This window comes from Schistocerca nitens, chromosome 6 (assembly GCF_023898315.1).
Source record: "Schistocerca nitens isolate TAMUIC-IGC-003100 chromosome 6, iqSchNite1.1, whole genome shotgun sequence".
NCBI classification, from domain to species: Eukaryota; Metazoa; Arthropoda; class Insecta; order Orthoptera; family Acrididae; genus Schistocerca; species Schistocerca nitens.
In genome coordinates this window covers 133,835,229-133,851,509 of record NC_064619.1, presented here as the reverse complement: position 1 = coordinate 133,851,509, position 16,281 = coordinate 133,835,229, and positions in this window count along the sequence as shown.

Here is a 16,281-nt window from a genome sequence, read left to right as displayed (position 1 = left end):
GTCATCAGCAGAAGTCCGTCGTCCATGAAATAGCATGGACATCCATAGATAGAACTAGTTGTGTTTCACAAGAACGATGTTTTTAAATCAGTGTTGACTGCGTGTCAATAGACGGTTCTGATCGGGGTAATTCATAATGTTCTAACACAATATATGTTCCAAAATCCTACAGCATATCGACCTTAATGGTATGGGTCTGTAATTTAGTGGATTACTCCCACTACTATCTTGAATATTGGTGCGAGCTGTGCCACTTTCCAGTATTTGGGTACGCATTTTACATCTAACGAATGGCTGTATATGATTGTTAAGTATGGAGCATACTCTGAAAGGAACATAACTGGTATACAGTCTGGACCGGAAGACTTGTTTTTGTTGTGATTTAAGTTGCTCCACTACTCTGAGGATATCTACTTCTAAGCTACTCACGTTGGCAGCCGTTCTTGATTCGAATTCTGGAATATTTAGTTCGTCTTATTTGGTGAAGGAATTTCGGAACTATGCGATGGTAGCACTGTCGTCGATAGTATCTCCGTTGCTATCGCACAGAGAAGGATTGTGTCTTGCCGCTAGTATACATACGAAGAGAATCTCTGTGGGTTTTTTGCAGGTTTCAAGACAAAGTTTCGTTGTGGAAGCTATTACAAGTACTTCATATTGACGCCCGCACTGCGCTACACGAGAAGGGAGCCTGGACCGCCAATTCGCAGCCGCAATCTGTCTGGAAATGGTTTGTGGAGTAACTGGGACCCGTAGGTCTGCTTGTATCGAAGAGCGAGTCACTGAGTGATCTCTGATCGCCTGCTGCACGAACCTTCGAGCTCCTCACCTAGTCCTCTTCGTGGTCGCTCCAGACCCGATACGTCGCACGTGGGTGCCATCTCGTGCCCACTTCTCCAAACTTCGTCTGACGGAACACTCCGACCGATCGAACCGGCAAACCACAGGGCGTGTCGACCAGTCTGTGGTTTTCATGCCGATGTTCAAATGTGTGCGAATTCCTAAGTGACCGAACTGCTTAACCTCCGGCGGGAGGTTAATGCCGATGGTTAGGCTCCTCTCATACTGGCTTATCTGAGACCAATGTCGCCTGACACGCCTACCTGGCATTCTGCACCTGCTAAGGAGGCTGCAGTCGGGATGTGATCGACACATGTACGGCTGGGCCACTGTGCGTCATTTAAACAGAGTTCTCTGTCCGATTGCAGCGCCACTGCGGCGTCTGCGTGCATGTGCATTGTGCGACGGGGCGGTAAAAATAAAAAGGAGAAGTGCGGTTGCAGCGTTTTCACACGAATGTGCATATACAAATGTTGGCTAAAAATGTTATTGCAAATTTTGGCTCTCACGTGAGTCTCAGGAGATGATTTCCGCACTTGGTACATTGGTACGCCTCCACACCCGCGTATTTGTTATAGTTTCGAATTAATTATTCACTCAGACATAAGTACAGTTTATGCTAGGGAACAAAAATTAGGCGATTCTTATATTAAAATCAGTTTTTTCACGACACAGTTCAATCACTATTTATTGGAGTTGTCCTTTTCTTTCACACAATGTAATTATCACTGGTGAGACGGTTTTTGTTTTAATTTAATAATAATTTGACTCCGAGCCCCCAATAGCAGTAATGTAAGCTGCTCTAATCGAAAGTTATTCAATCAATTAGAACAGAACCACAAATACCATTGTCCTCTTTGGTCTAACAGTTTTGGCGCGAAATCACAGATCGCCACATGTTCACTTACGACGATGTATACCTCGTAAATCGCACTCACACAAATAATCATAGCGCTTCCAGTTCACCAAATATATACTTGCACACTTGCACTATTAAACAATACTCTTTGTCGAAATAAATCGGCGCAAAAAAGAATTTTCAAACGACCACATGGGCCACCGTCAAGTGGGGCTTGCTCGCCACCCACCCTCCAAAACGACTGACCAACGACTGACCGCTGGCCAAGATGGCCGCTCGCTTATATAGGCTTGGACGTCAACCCCCTGGTTATGCAAGTACCAATCTCACGAGTTAAGGTTACAAATTTTGATACCTACATCCCTCGACAGAAATAAGTACACCATCGGAACCGTGCTAAAAATTACATCTCATTTACTATTTTACATTAATTTGTAGGATTATTCTATCGCCCGAAAATCAAGTTTTAGTTTTTGCAAAGTTTCACCACTTAGCGCAAATTTGTTTGTTTACATCTGTGCTGCAAAGTTTTAACATAGAACTGCATATAGCACCGTTTTTAAACGTAATCTATAGCGGTCTACTCATTTCGCTGCTCAAAATCTTCATATCTATAATAATTAATTAATTATGGGCGATAAATGTTAATAATAATTTGCAAACAATGAAAACTATTGCAAGTTAAGTGTATAGTATAACCTAACTAGTTTAAAATACGTGTGATGCCACCCAAAATATTATATAGTGCCGTTCTTTACGTCATGAATTTTCTATTGAATTTTATAAACAATATTCTCTCAAACTTTGTTTATTGTTATTTACGGGATTAATTATTTATGATCTTAACATACGACTACGGCACTCGATCCGGTATGGCGAAACGTTTTTAATGAGTGCTCGCTCATCCCTGTAACTTGGTATTTACTATTTTTATTAATCTTTCAGTATTCGTGATATTAACCGATTTTGAGGTTGCTATAACTGTTGCGTCTCGTGACTTGAAACAAAGATCGATCTTTCAGAAGGTGCATAATGCTGACCACAATCCACTGCCGCATCGCTCTTCACCGTAAGTTACATAGTTTTAGCGTAATGCGAGAAAAACCACCAATGCCCCAAGCTGCAGACCACGGGTCGCCCGGCGGCGGAGACCATCCTACCGACCGTTGCAAACCTCGCGCGGGCGCGCCACGCGCTTCCGCGAATCGCGCTCCATGTAGCGCGCTCGCTCTCCACAAAGCAATCCTTGCATACTAGAAATATTCATCTAGTAACGAGGGTTTGTACCGTCACAATTGGCAGCAAACTCCGATTATTTGCATATCGTAAATTACTGTGCTTATCTGCAAAGTTTCGCCATTTTACCTTTGTTCCCTCTGAGTGTGCTATTTTCAGTTTCCATAGGTGTATTTGCGCATGAAATACTTTAGAAAATATAGAACTCTGAAAACGAATGAATCATTTATAGAAGTCCTGTATATATTGTGAGGACCTACACCCCTTTGTCGTACGACCGAAGTTACTCCTACGTCTGAATGTTTCTCTCTGTTAAGACTGACACGCTGTGTCCTACTTGCTGCTACATGTGTCGACATTAGAATACGAGCGGCCTCTGGTGCAAGCGAGCTGCCGGTGGAGACTGGAGGCGAGTATTAGGCGGAATCGGCACAGCCTGAGAGATCTCGGGCGGCCGGTGCCGGCGTGCCGCGCGAGATAATCTAATTAACGCGATCCGCAGATGCCGGCCGGCGATCGGCCGCGCCCTCCATTACGGCCGGCGGACGTGATTATATTTATTATAGATCGTATCTCGCCGTGCCGCGCAGCGCCGCCGGAGCCCAGGCCGCCTTTTTGGGGCGCGCGCGCCGGCTCTCCACATTCCCGGACGCCGAATCTTTATTAATGAATTTATTCTCCGGCCGCCGTTTTAATCGCCAGTTTCGGCACTCCTGCGGCGTCCTCGGGCGGCCGTTATTTGGTGCGGGGCGGGCCGGCCGGCCAGCGCGGCACGCGCGCTCCGGGTAATGGCAGCGGGCGAGCGGTTCCGGCCGTTTGGGATACGGCGGCGCGCCAAACCGCCCGGGCTGCGCTGCGTGACTTCCTCATTGGGTGCGAGACACGCGAGATCGCTACAGCTGCCAGCGGGTGGCGGACCCCTTGTCCGAGCTGCCCTCGCTCTCGCTTTCTGTGGACCAGTTTGTGATGGCCGTCTGCTGTCTGGTAACAGGTCCCTTTCGAAAACCAAACGATGGTAAAGAATGTTGTTTAAGATGTTATGACAGTGCTTCGTCCTCTCACCTACGCAGCTTCGTCTGATACTCGGTAAAATTTGACTATAGACGGTTAATTTCGTGAATATTTGCAGGTTCACGTCGTTTGAGGAACCTCTGGGGTATCAGAAGACGGATGCGCGAAAACTACAAGACAAACTTTACACAAAGTAGGACACATGTCAGGATTCCGAAGACTGTTCAAACAATTCGGCACCTTTGTCCTATTACACTATTAGCCATTAAAACTGCTACACCATGAAGATGACGTGCTACAGACGCGAAATTTAACCGACAGGAAGAAGATGCTGTGATATGCAAATGATTCGCTTTACAGAGCAGTCACACAAGGTAGGCACCGGTGGCGACATCTACAACGTGCTGACAAGAGGAACGTTTCCAACCGATTTCTCATACACAAACAGCAGTTGACCGGCGTTGCCTGGTGAAACGTTGTTGTGATGTCTCGAGTAAGGAGGAGAAACGCGTACCATCACGTTTCTGACTTTGATAAAGGTCGGATTGTAGCCTATCGCGATTGCGGTTTATAGTATCGCGACATTGCTGCTCGCGTTGGTCGAGATCCAATGACTGTTAGCAGAATATGGAATCGGTGGGTTCAGGAGGGTAATACGGAACTCCGTGCTGGATCCCAACGGCCTCGTATCACTAGCAGTCGAGATGACAGCCATCTTATGCGCATGGCTGTAACGGATAGTGCAGCCACGTCTCGATCCCTGAGTCAACAGATGGGGACGTTTGCAAGACAACAACCATCTGCACGAACAGTTCGACGATGTTTGCAGCAGCATGGACTATCAGCTCGGAGACCGTGGCTGCGGTTATCCTTGACGCTGCAGTACAAACAGGAGCGCCGGCGATGGTGTACTCAACGACGAACCTGGGTGCGGGAATGGCAAAACGTCATTTTTTCGGATGAATCCAGATTCACAGCATCATCATGGTCGCATTCGTGTTAGGAGACATCGCGGTGAATGCACATTGGAAGCGTGTATTCGTCATCGCCATACTGGCGTATCACCCGGCGTGATGGTATGGGGTGCCACTGCTTACACGTCTCGGTCACCTCTTGTTCGCATTGACGGCACTTTGAACAGTGGACGTTACATTTCAGATATGTTATGACCCGTGGCTCTACCCTTCATTCGATCCCTGCGAAACCCTACATTTCAGCAGGATAATGCACGACCGAATGTTGCACGTCCTGTACGGGCCTTTCTGGTTAGAGAATATGTTCGACTGCTGCCCTGGCCAGCACATTCTCCAGATCTCTCACCAATTGAAAACGTCTGCTCAATTCTGGCCGAGCAACTGGCTCGTCACAATACGCGTTACTACTCTTGATGAACTGTGGTATCGTGTTGAAGTTGCATGGTCAGCTGTACCTGTACACGCCATCCGAGCTCCGTTTGACTCAATGCCCAGGCGTATCAAGGCCGTTATTACAACCAGAGGTGGTTTTTCTGGGTACTGATTTCTCAGGATCTATGCACCCAAATTGCGTGAAAATGTAATCACAGTCAGTTCTAGTGTAATATATTTGTCCAATGAATACCCGTTTATCATCTGCATTTCTTCTTGGTGAAGCAATTTTACTGGCCAGTAGTGTACATTTCTGAGAAACGTATATTTGAAAGAAAACGATTAAAAATAATTTTGTGAAGCAAATAAAACTAGAAGTGTTTTATATAAACCAGACGCAAAAAGTTTATGTATATATGTGATAATTTCTAGTGTCTCAATTGTAGACCATACCAGTAATGACGAAATTAGAAAAATTATGAACTTGGAAAGCAATTACGTGGGAGCTCCTCAGCAGAACAAAAATGTTCAAATGTGTCTGAATTCCTAAGGGACCAATCTGCTGAGGTCATCGGTCCCTACGCTTACACACTACTTACACTAACTTATGTTAAGGAGAACACACACACCAATGCCCGAGGGAGGACTCGAATCTCTGGCGGGAGGGGCCGCGCAATCCGTGACATGGCGCCTCAAACCGCGCGGCCACTCCGTGCGGCTTCAGTAGAACAGGATGCTATGGTATGGCAATTTTGAATGAATGGATGGATGATAATGGACGACCAAATAAAGTAAGGAGCAGGGTCCCAGAAGGAAAACGAAAACGATCTCGAGAGTTGGAAATCAATGAACTCAAGTTAGAGTTCAGTTTTCAGAAGTAAAACACAATTAGCTTTATGGACCAATAAATAAAGATATTAAATATTATTTCAGTTCTAAAGTGAGGATGTGGCAGTATTTTTTAAACTATTTGCATACTTCATGGGTCTATCTATATTATGCACTGTACAGGGGTTTGTTCCCAATTACTCTGCAGTTTGTCATTGTTGCTTCATCATTTCTATGTTATCAAGCGTTTTAAGCCTTTTCAAATTATAGTCCGAATGAGAATTACAAGTTATCGTTCGTCAGTGAAGGATTAAATCTTTGAAAATACAGGGTTGTAATTATTGAACTACATGAGATAAAATCGTCATAACTTCTGAACAGTTTGCGTTAGGACGTTCAAATTGCTCGGTTGGCCGCGGGGCATGACCGGAATTAGTATGCGCTGTATGGTTTGGTTTAGCGACGAAGCCCACTTTCACTTGGATGGGTTCGTCAGCAAGCATTTGGGGCACGGAGAATCCGCATTTCGCGCTCGAGAAGTCTTTTCACCCTCAACGGGTGACTGTGTGGTGTGCAAAGTTCAGTCACGGAATAATCGGTAAGATATTCCTTGGTGACCTGGTGACTACCGAACGGTACGTGAAGGTTTAGGAATATAATTTCATCCCCATTATCGACAGTGACCCTGATTTCGACAAGATGCGGTTCACGCAAGACGGAGCTCGACCCCATCGGAGAGTGTTTGATGTCCTGGAGGAGCACTTTGGGGACCGCATTCTGGCTCCGGAGTACTCGGAGGCCACTGGAACGGGCCTCGATCGGCCGCCATATTCTCTGGATCTGAACATATGCGACTCCTTTTTGTGGGGCTATATTAAAGACAAGGCGCACAGCAATAACCCCAAACCATTGCTGAGCTGGATACAGCCATTCAGGAGGCCATCGACAGCATCCATGTTGCGACACTTTAGCAAGTTAGCAGGTCACGCAGAAGTTCGCTATTCGTCTACGCCACATTATCGCCAACGATGACAGGCATATCGAACATGTCATAACCCAAATCCGAATATCTGTAGTGACGTTTATATTTTGAATAAAGTGAGTGTCGGCCGTAGTTTGTAACTAATTTATGTTTTTTTCATGTTGTTGTTGTGGTCTTCACTCCTGAGACTCGTTTGATGCAGCTCTCCATGCTACTCTATGCTTTGCAAGCTTCTTCATCTCCCAGTCTCTACTGAAACCTACATCCTTCTGAATCTGTATAGTGTAGTTTTTTTCATATAGTTCAATAATTGTCACTCGGTAAGTGATTGTTTATTCCAACATCATTGCATTATCAGACACAAGTTTATAAAAATATCTGTAATTATAGTGCGTATTGTGGTAGTGAGTTTCAGATTGTTAGGCAAGGTGATTCAGTGCAATTGCTGTTCATTATTAGCAATCTGTGTCAGAGAGCCATATAAAATTTTTCGTAATTTTAATGCACATGCGGTTATAGGATACGTGCACCACTATTCGATTCTGTCAAAATGAACTGGTGACCGTTTCGTTTGAAAACTGTTCATGTTGTATGGTGCAAACAAATAGTTTGTAAACATTTTGGCCCGTATCATGTCTATTCCTGACATCCACTACAATTAAATAACTAATAAAAAATAGCTTGGTCTCATAATTTCATGAATGCCGGACATTTGCCACGCCGGACATTAGCCACACTTGCCCCTTTGCCAGGTAGCTTGAGTAGCGATCCCTCAGGTAAGGGACGCCCATCCTCGTACTTCTTCTGTCCGCTTTCAAACCGCCGTCTCCACATCTTACTCGATACAACCAGTACCTAAGGGACCTTCTTCTCCGACATCTTGGTGAAATACAGAGCTTCTTTTCCGAAATCGAAATATTTATAACTTTTGGGAAACGAAAGCAACACCGACGATTATGTCAGTATGTAATTAGTTCTGCCGAGTATAAATATACAGGGTGTTTCAAAAATGACCGGTATATTTGAAACGGCAATACAAACTAAACGAGCAGCGATAGAAATACACCGTTTGTTGCAATATGCTTGGGACAACAGTACATTTTCAGGCAGACAAACTTTCGAAATTACAGTAGTTACAATTGTCAACAACAGATGGCGCTGCGGTCTGGGAAACTCTATAGTACGATATTTTCCACATATCCACCATGCGTAGCAATAATACGGCGTAGTCTCTGAATGAAATTACCCGAAACCTTTGACAACGTGTCTGGCGGAATGGCTTCACATGCAGATGAGATGTACTGCTTCAGCTGTTCAATTGTTTCTGGATTCTGGCGGTACACCTGGTCTTTCAAGTGTCCCCACAGAAAGAAGTCACAGGGGTTCATGTCTGGCGAATAGGGAGGCCAATCAACGCCGCCTCCTGTATGTTTCGGATAGCCCAAAGCAATCACACGATCATCGAAATATTCATTCAGGAAATTAAAGACGTCGGCCGTGCGATGTGGCCGGGCACCATCTTGCATAAACCACGAGGTGTTCGCAGTGTCGTCTAAGGCAGTTTGTACCGCCACAAATTCACGAAGAATGTCCAGATAGCGTGATGCAGTAATCGTTTCGGATCTGAAAAATGGGCCAATGATTCCTTTGGAAGAAATGGCGGCCCAGACCAGTACTTTTTGAGGATGCAGGGACGATGGGACTGCAACATGGGGCTTTTCGGTTCCCCATATGCGCCAGTTCTGTTTATTGACGAAGCCGTCCAGGTAAAAATAAGCTTCGTCAGTAAACCAAATGCTGCCCACATGCATATCGCCGTCATCAATCCTGTGCACTATATCGTTAGCGAATGTCTCTCGTGCAGCAATGGTAGCGGCGCTGAGGGGTTGCCGCGTTTGAATTTTGTATGGATAGACGTGTAAACTCTGGCGCATGAGACGATACGTGGACGTTGGCGTCATTTGGACCGCAGCTGCAACACGGCGAACGGAAACCCGAGGCCGCTGTTGGATCACCTGCTGCACTAGCTGCGCGTTGCCCTCTGTGGTTGCCGTACGCGGTCGCCCTACCTTTCCAGCACGTTCATCCGTCACTTTCCCAGTCCGTTGAAATTTTGCAAACAGATCCTTTATTGTATCGCTTTTCGGTCCTTTGGTTACATTAAACCTCCGTTGAAAACTTCGTCTTGTTGCAACAGCACTGTGTTCTAGGCGGTGGAATTCCAACACCAGAAAAATCCTCCGTTCTAAGGAATAAACCATGTTGTCCACAGCACACTTGCACGTTGTGAACAGCACACGCTTACAGCAGAAAGACGACATACAGAATGGCGCACCCACAGACTGCGTTGTCTTCTATATCTTTCACATCACTTGCAGCGCCATCTGTTGTTGAAAATTTTAACTACTGTAATTTCGAACGTTTGTCCGCCTGAAAATGTACTGTTGTCCCAAGCATATTGCAACAAACGGTGTATTTCTATCGCTGCTCGTTTAGTTTTTATTGCCGTTTCAAATATACCGGTCATTTTTTAAACACCCTGTAGATCCCTCTGTCTGTACGGTAGCTTCCTTTCACGCTTACTGATCGCGATAGAAACAGTCCAAAAAATGGTTCAAATGGCTCTGAGCACTATGGGACTTAACATCTATGGTCATCAGTCCCCTAGAACTTAGAACTACTTAAACCTAACTAACCTAAGGACATCACACAACACCCAGAAACAGTCCATCGGCAGGAGAGCAACAAGAAAGGAATGTTGTAAAGAGAATGCGAATGTACGCTAATCATTTATTTTTGATCACTGCATTTGTGCCTACTTTAATTACTACAACTGCATGCCCAAAAGACAATAAGGAAAGAAGAAGTGGGAATGTGAATGTTTGAAAAAAAGAACGACATACTCCATATTAATTTACTCACTAAAATCAGATATCCCTTGCGGCGAAACATTAGTTAATAAAGTGTAGCGGGACAATGTTCAAAACATGACTGACAATAGGTTCACTAAATAGGGGTAAGAACATCTATGATTGACATGTCATCTAAAGTCGACGTACATTTTTAAAATGTTAGAAATAATGAAATGAAGTAATACAGGATGCTATGCTTCTAACGTACGTTGTTATTCTACATTGTTTAGCTCTGGTATTTACAGGGTCACAGAGAAAGCATTCTAGGTTTTGGAGGGAAAAGCTGTAATTTTAATGATCTGCACTAGAACAGAAACAAGAAGCACGACTTAAGGAAAAATAATGTAATGTGTGTTTCAGCTCACAAGTGACATTGAAGCGGATAGTTCTTGTGACAGTATGGGCAGATGTTATATTCGACAACCGGAATAAATTAATAACTGGCTCCTTTTACTGACCCCTGGTCTGAGATGAAACAGTTGCAGAACAGTTAAAAGAAAACTCGAGCCTCATCACAAATAGGTACGCTACTCATACAATTATAGTTGGCAGTGACTTCAATCTACCTTCCGTATGTTGACAAAGATAAATTTTCAGACCCTACTGTAGATAGAAAAAAGCTTCCGTAATTGTTCTAAATGCTTTTTCAAAAATTATTTTGAACAATTAGTTCACGAGGCCATTCAAATTGTAAATGGTTACGAAAACACACTTGACCTCTTAGCCACAAATAATCCTGAGCATCATGACTGATACAGGGATTAGTGAACACACAGTCGAGCGAGGCTCAATTGCGTGACAAAGAAATTCACCAAAACTAAACGTGAAATATATCTATTTATAAAAGCAGCTAAAAATTCTCTTGACGTCTTTCTAAGAGACAGTCTCCTTCCAAACTATGTAAGTGAAGACCATATGTGGCTTCAGTTCGAAGAAATAGTATCAACAGCACTCGAGAGATTCATACCAAATAAATTAAAAGAGACGGAACTGATCCCCCATGGTACACAAAACACGACAGAAAGCTGCTCCAGGAGCACCGAAAAAGGCGCGTATAATTTAGACGAACGCAAAATCTCCAAGATCGGCGAAGTTTTACTGAGACTCGAAATTTGATGCGGATTTCAATGCGAGATGCATTTAACAGTTTCCACAACGAAAGCTGTGGCGGAAAATCCAAATAGATACTGGTCCTATGTTAAGTAAACCAGCGGAAAGGCTCAGTAAGTACCTTTACTGCGCGACAGCGATGAGGAGGAGGGGGAGACGATTGACCCAACCCTTCGGAGCAGGTAAAATCGTGGCAAATGTCCGGCGTGGCAAATGTCCGCACACCTAATTTCATAGCTGGTCTGGAGCCATTCTCATTTTTGCTGTCGCGCTGTATGCGTTTCCCGTTTTGGTTCGTCAATAATCGCAGTCGAGAGCCGTGTTTCCAAAAACACGCAGCGGCGCGATCACACGGTCCGGTGATTAACCGATCCCCGCGGTCTGACGGTGTCGCTTTAGCGCGCACGCGCGGATCCTCCGCCGGTAGCTGTGGCCGGCGTCCGTGGCGAATCTGTAAGCTGTGCCAATCTGCGCTCCAATTTTCATCCGCGTCATCCCAGCGGCCGCTCCTCGCGTGACGGCGTTTTCACGACCCGCCTCCTCCGTGACCAGCTGCTTTGCGACTCGATTAGCCGCCATAGAAAGCTGCCGGCGTTACACACGAGTTCAACATCTGGTGGTGACTCCGGGACCGTGTCCACAGGAACGCTGTGAGGCGTGGCGCGACAACTAAAACGAGCTGTCTCTCGCCACCTTCCATTCGTTGCAACGGATCATTCACTGTACGAGGGGGCAACGAAAAAGGGCCGGAATTATTTTTTAAAAGATATATAAGGCTTTTGACACTGTACCACACAAGCGGCTCGTAGTGAAATTGCGTGCTTATGGAATATCGTCACAGTTATGTGACTGGATTTGCGATTTCCTGTCAGACAGGTCACAGTTCGTAGTAATTGACGGAAAGTCATCGAGTAAAACAGAAGTGATTTCAGGCGTTCGTTAAGGTAGTTTTATAGGCCATTTGCTGTTCCTTATCTATATAAACGATTTGGGAGACAATCTGAGCAGGCGTCTTCGGTTGTTTGCAGATGACATTGTCGTTTATCGGCTAATAAAGTCATCAGGAGATCAGAACAAACTGCAAACCGATTTAGAAAAAATATCTGAATGGTGCGAAAAGTGGCAGTTGACCCTAAATAACGAAAAGTGTGAGGTCATGCACGAGAGTACTAAAAAGGAACTCGTTAAACTTCGGTTACACGATAAATCAGTCAAATCTAAAAGCCGTAAATTCATCTAAATACGTAGGTATTACAATTACGAACAACTTAAATCGGAAGGAACACATAGAAAATGTTGTGGGGAAGGCTAACCATAGACTGCCTTATATTGGCAGGACACTTAGAAAATGTAACAGACACTAAGGAGACTGCCCACACTACGCTTGTCCGTCCTCTTTTAGAATACTGCTGCGCGGTGTGCGATCCTTACCAGGTAGGACTCACGGAGTACATCGAAAAAGTTCAAAGAAAATATTTTGTTGACACCGACCTACATAGGGCGGAACGATCACCACCATAAAATAAGGGAAATCAGAGCTCGTACGGAAAGACATAGGTGTTCATTCTTTCCGCGCGCTATACGAGATTAGAATAATAGAGAATTGTGAAGGTGGTTCGATGAATCCTCTGCCAGGCACTTAAATGTGATTTGCAGAGTATCCATGTAAATGTAGATGTAGATATATTTTCAACTTGTTGACAAAACAACCTTATCCCCTTGGAAATGCTCTCCATTACAACTGATACGTTTGTCGCACCAGTGCTTCCACTGTTCGAAGCATTTTTTTTTTTTTTACTCAACCTTGGAAACGGCTGACGGCTCCTCTCTTGCTTCTTCACTGTTGTCCTTCCATAGCTCTTGTCGTGTGTGGAAATAAGGTTCAAATGGCTCTGAGCACTATGGGACTTAACATCTATGGTCATCAGTCCCCTAGAACTTAGAACTACTTAAACCTAACTAACCTAAGGACAGCACACAACACCCAGCCATCACGAGGCAGAGAAAATCCCTGACCCCGCCGGGAATCGAACCCGGGAACCCGGGCGTGGGAAGCGAGAACGCTACCGCACGACCACGAGATGCGGGCGTGGAAATAAGAAAATGTCGCACGGAACCAGGTCAGGTGAGTAAGGTCCGTGGGGCAGCAGAACCATGTCATTTTTAGCTTAAAACTGTGTAACAGAGGTGGCCGTGTGTGCAAGTGCGTTGTCGTTGTGGAAGAACCAGTCTGCCACAAATCGGCTCTTTTTTGACGAACACTGTTGCACAATATTAATAAGCTCCCAAATAAAATGTCTGATTGACGGTGGGACGTGGGGGAACAAACTCTAAATGAACTGCTCTCTTAGCAACAAAAAAGCAAGTCAGCACAGTTTCATGTTTGGTTTGACATGACGACATTTTTTATGGATTCGATGACGATGGTTTGACTGTTGCTTTGTTTGTGCATCGTAACCATAGCACCACGACTCAACATCAGTAAATGACCTTTGACAGAAAATCTGGATCAGTTTCAAGCTGTTGTTTCGAAGAACGACATGTTTCAGCTCAATGTTGCTTTTGATTGTCAGTCAGAACCGGAGGAATAGACTTGGCAGCTACTCTTTTCGTTTCCAAATCTTCTGTTAAACTTCGCTGAACCGAGCTCCAGGATAACCCACTAATCGCTGACAGTTGATCAACATGTCTGTCTATGGTCTGTGAGCGCAAGCTCTCGAATTTTTTCAATACTTTCGTCGATTTGGGCAGTCGATGGACGACCAGAACGAGGTCTGTCATCAATCGACATGTCGCCATTTCTAATTCGAGCAAACCACTCGTCTTCGTACTCTTGAGGTTTTACCGTAGCGTCATTTTGGTAAGCTATTTTCAACATTAAATAAAACAGTTACAGCAGCATTCTTACCGAGCAGGAAACGACGTCTCATAGTTACACATTGTTCACTTTAACTTGTCATCATAAAAAACGAAACAAGAAGAAAACAGCGCTAGTAAAAAAATCACTGTAGATGAACAGAACAAGCCAGGTCTATAACACAGGCGGTACTGAACTGGGCAATGGGATGCGCTGTACTGGCATAGCAGCAGAAATGGGTATTACACAAGTTCCTCCCACGGCAATGTTATTCCGATTTCTTTGGGTGCCCCCTCATATAGTACTTTCAACCTGTCGGGGAAAGCATATGAAATGCCGTGAAGATATGTGTGACGGCACTTGCCATGTTAGAATCTATTCTGAGGGATTCCAAAGGAATGCCCCTTTGAAAATGTTATATTTTTTTCTCTTGAACTTCCTTCTCTCTGATGTGCGACAAATATCATGACGTCAATTCAGCCACAACCTGTAAAGACTGGGTATATTTCAGTTAGTTGTAATTTCATTCCCCACACTCTTACGAATCTTTTTACATGTGTGAGCGGGGAGTGGGAGATGGAGGGGGCTAGTGGAAGCAGTAAAATTTGCATCCGCTCTAAACCAAAGTAATTTTAAATAAATAAGCAGTGGGAATTTCTAGGTTTTGAAGATGCGGTGTGTAGTAAGTAGGGGAAAGTCGGGAAAGGGTACGCACCTAATATTTAACCACTGACATCTTGCAGATGAAACGGTTAAAAAAACTTTTCTTATAATAAATTATTGTTGGTTTATTTGGGAACAACATACGTCAGGTACACCTGCCTAACTTTTAACGCAAATCTTAAATGTCACGACATGTAAGACATTGCTCTTTCGCACTCACAGCCGTGTCCTCTGGTAAGAGCACGCGAAATATAGTCAAAGAGTACGCTCTAACATAATCACAAGAAAATTCACCATGTGCTTCATGACCTGTGCATTCTTCGTGCGCCGGCCAGGGTGGCCGAGCGGTTCTAGGCGCTACAGTCTGGAACCGCCAGACCGCTACGGTCGCAGGTTCAAATCCTGCCTCGGGCATGGATGTGTGTGATGTCCTTAGGTTAGTTAGGTATAAGTAGTTCTAAGTTCTAGGGGACTGATGACCTCAGAAGTTAAGTCCCATAGTGCTCAGAGCCATTTGAACCATTCTTCGTGCCTCCATTGGGAGCAATTATCACACTTAATCCTGTCCTCCTTGTTACGTTCCTTGTAGACTTCACCACACCCTGGGCAATTCAAAACATTAGATCCCTTCTTGGATTTGTACCTGGTTGTTTCTGAAGATGACGGTGCTGTTAAGTCCGGCTTAGCGCAAGAGATTCTGCATTGTTGGTACTGGTATTTTGTCTCTTCTTGGTTTTGTCTGGTTCAGCTTGTTTATCTAACAATGTATTTTTGTACGAAGTCCCATACAAAGACTCGGATTTTTTTGCCATTTTCTTCTTTGTGGAGGGTCGATCATATTTTGGCAGTGGATAAATACTGGATAGGTTTACACCTGTTCGTACATCAGCTCTCTGAACTTCATTTTGTCACGTTCTTCATTTTCTCCTGGTGACTACACAGACAAATAATCTGTCACTAAGGAGCACGAATTGTTCTTGGGCTTCTGCTCAACTACTTTGCGTTCTTCAGTTGTTGGAAATTCTGTTCTCTCAGTGATTTCTGATGGAACAAAGTCTTCTGCTGTGAAGACATCCAGATTGAACGGCAATACGTTGACTAGAAGGATTTCTGAGCCGTTTGAATTGCAGCTTCTCTAGAAAGTGCAGCTCGAAACAAAACACTCACATCTGTCTGTCTAATGGGTGCTCCTGTATTAGCAACCGTTAGAAGCGAAGAGGGTGGAGGGTTAAGAGTACGCGCATAGTCTTTCCCGCTATCTTAATGCTACTCTTAACCGACGCATCACAAGGTTAAAAAAAATATCACAAATCGCACTCATTGGTTGGTTCCGCTGTTTGTCATGCCGTGGTTTGTTCCTCACAGAACGGTTATTCTTTTGGCTAATAATTTTATTTTCTAGTGCATACCTAGATAGTGCTGATTACTTACGACATACAACTTTAAGATTACATTATTTTAAACTAAAATTTATGTTTACCAACTACAGCCAACAAATCTGGCGGAGCTCTTCAGGATTACTTGTTACGGCGTCTCTGTAGAACCAACAGCTGAATGTAGTGTTTCATTGTCGGTCAGTATTGCCAACGTAGAGAAAATGCCACTGCGAACTCTTACCGGACGCCTAGTTTTACCCG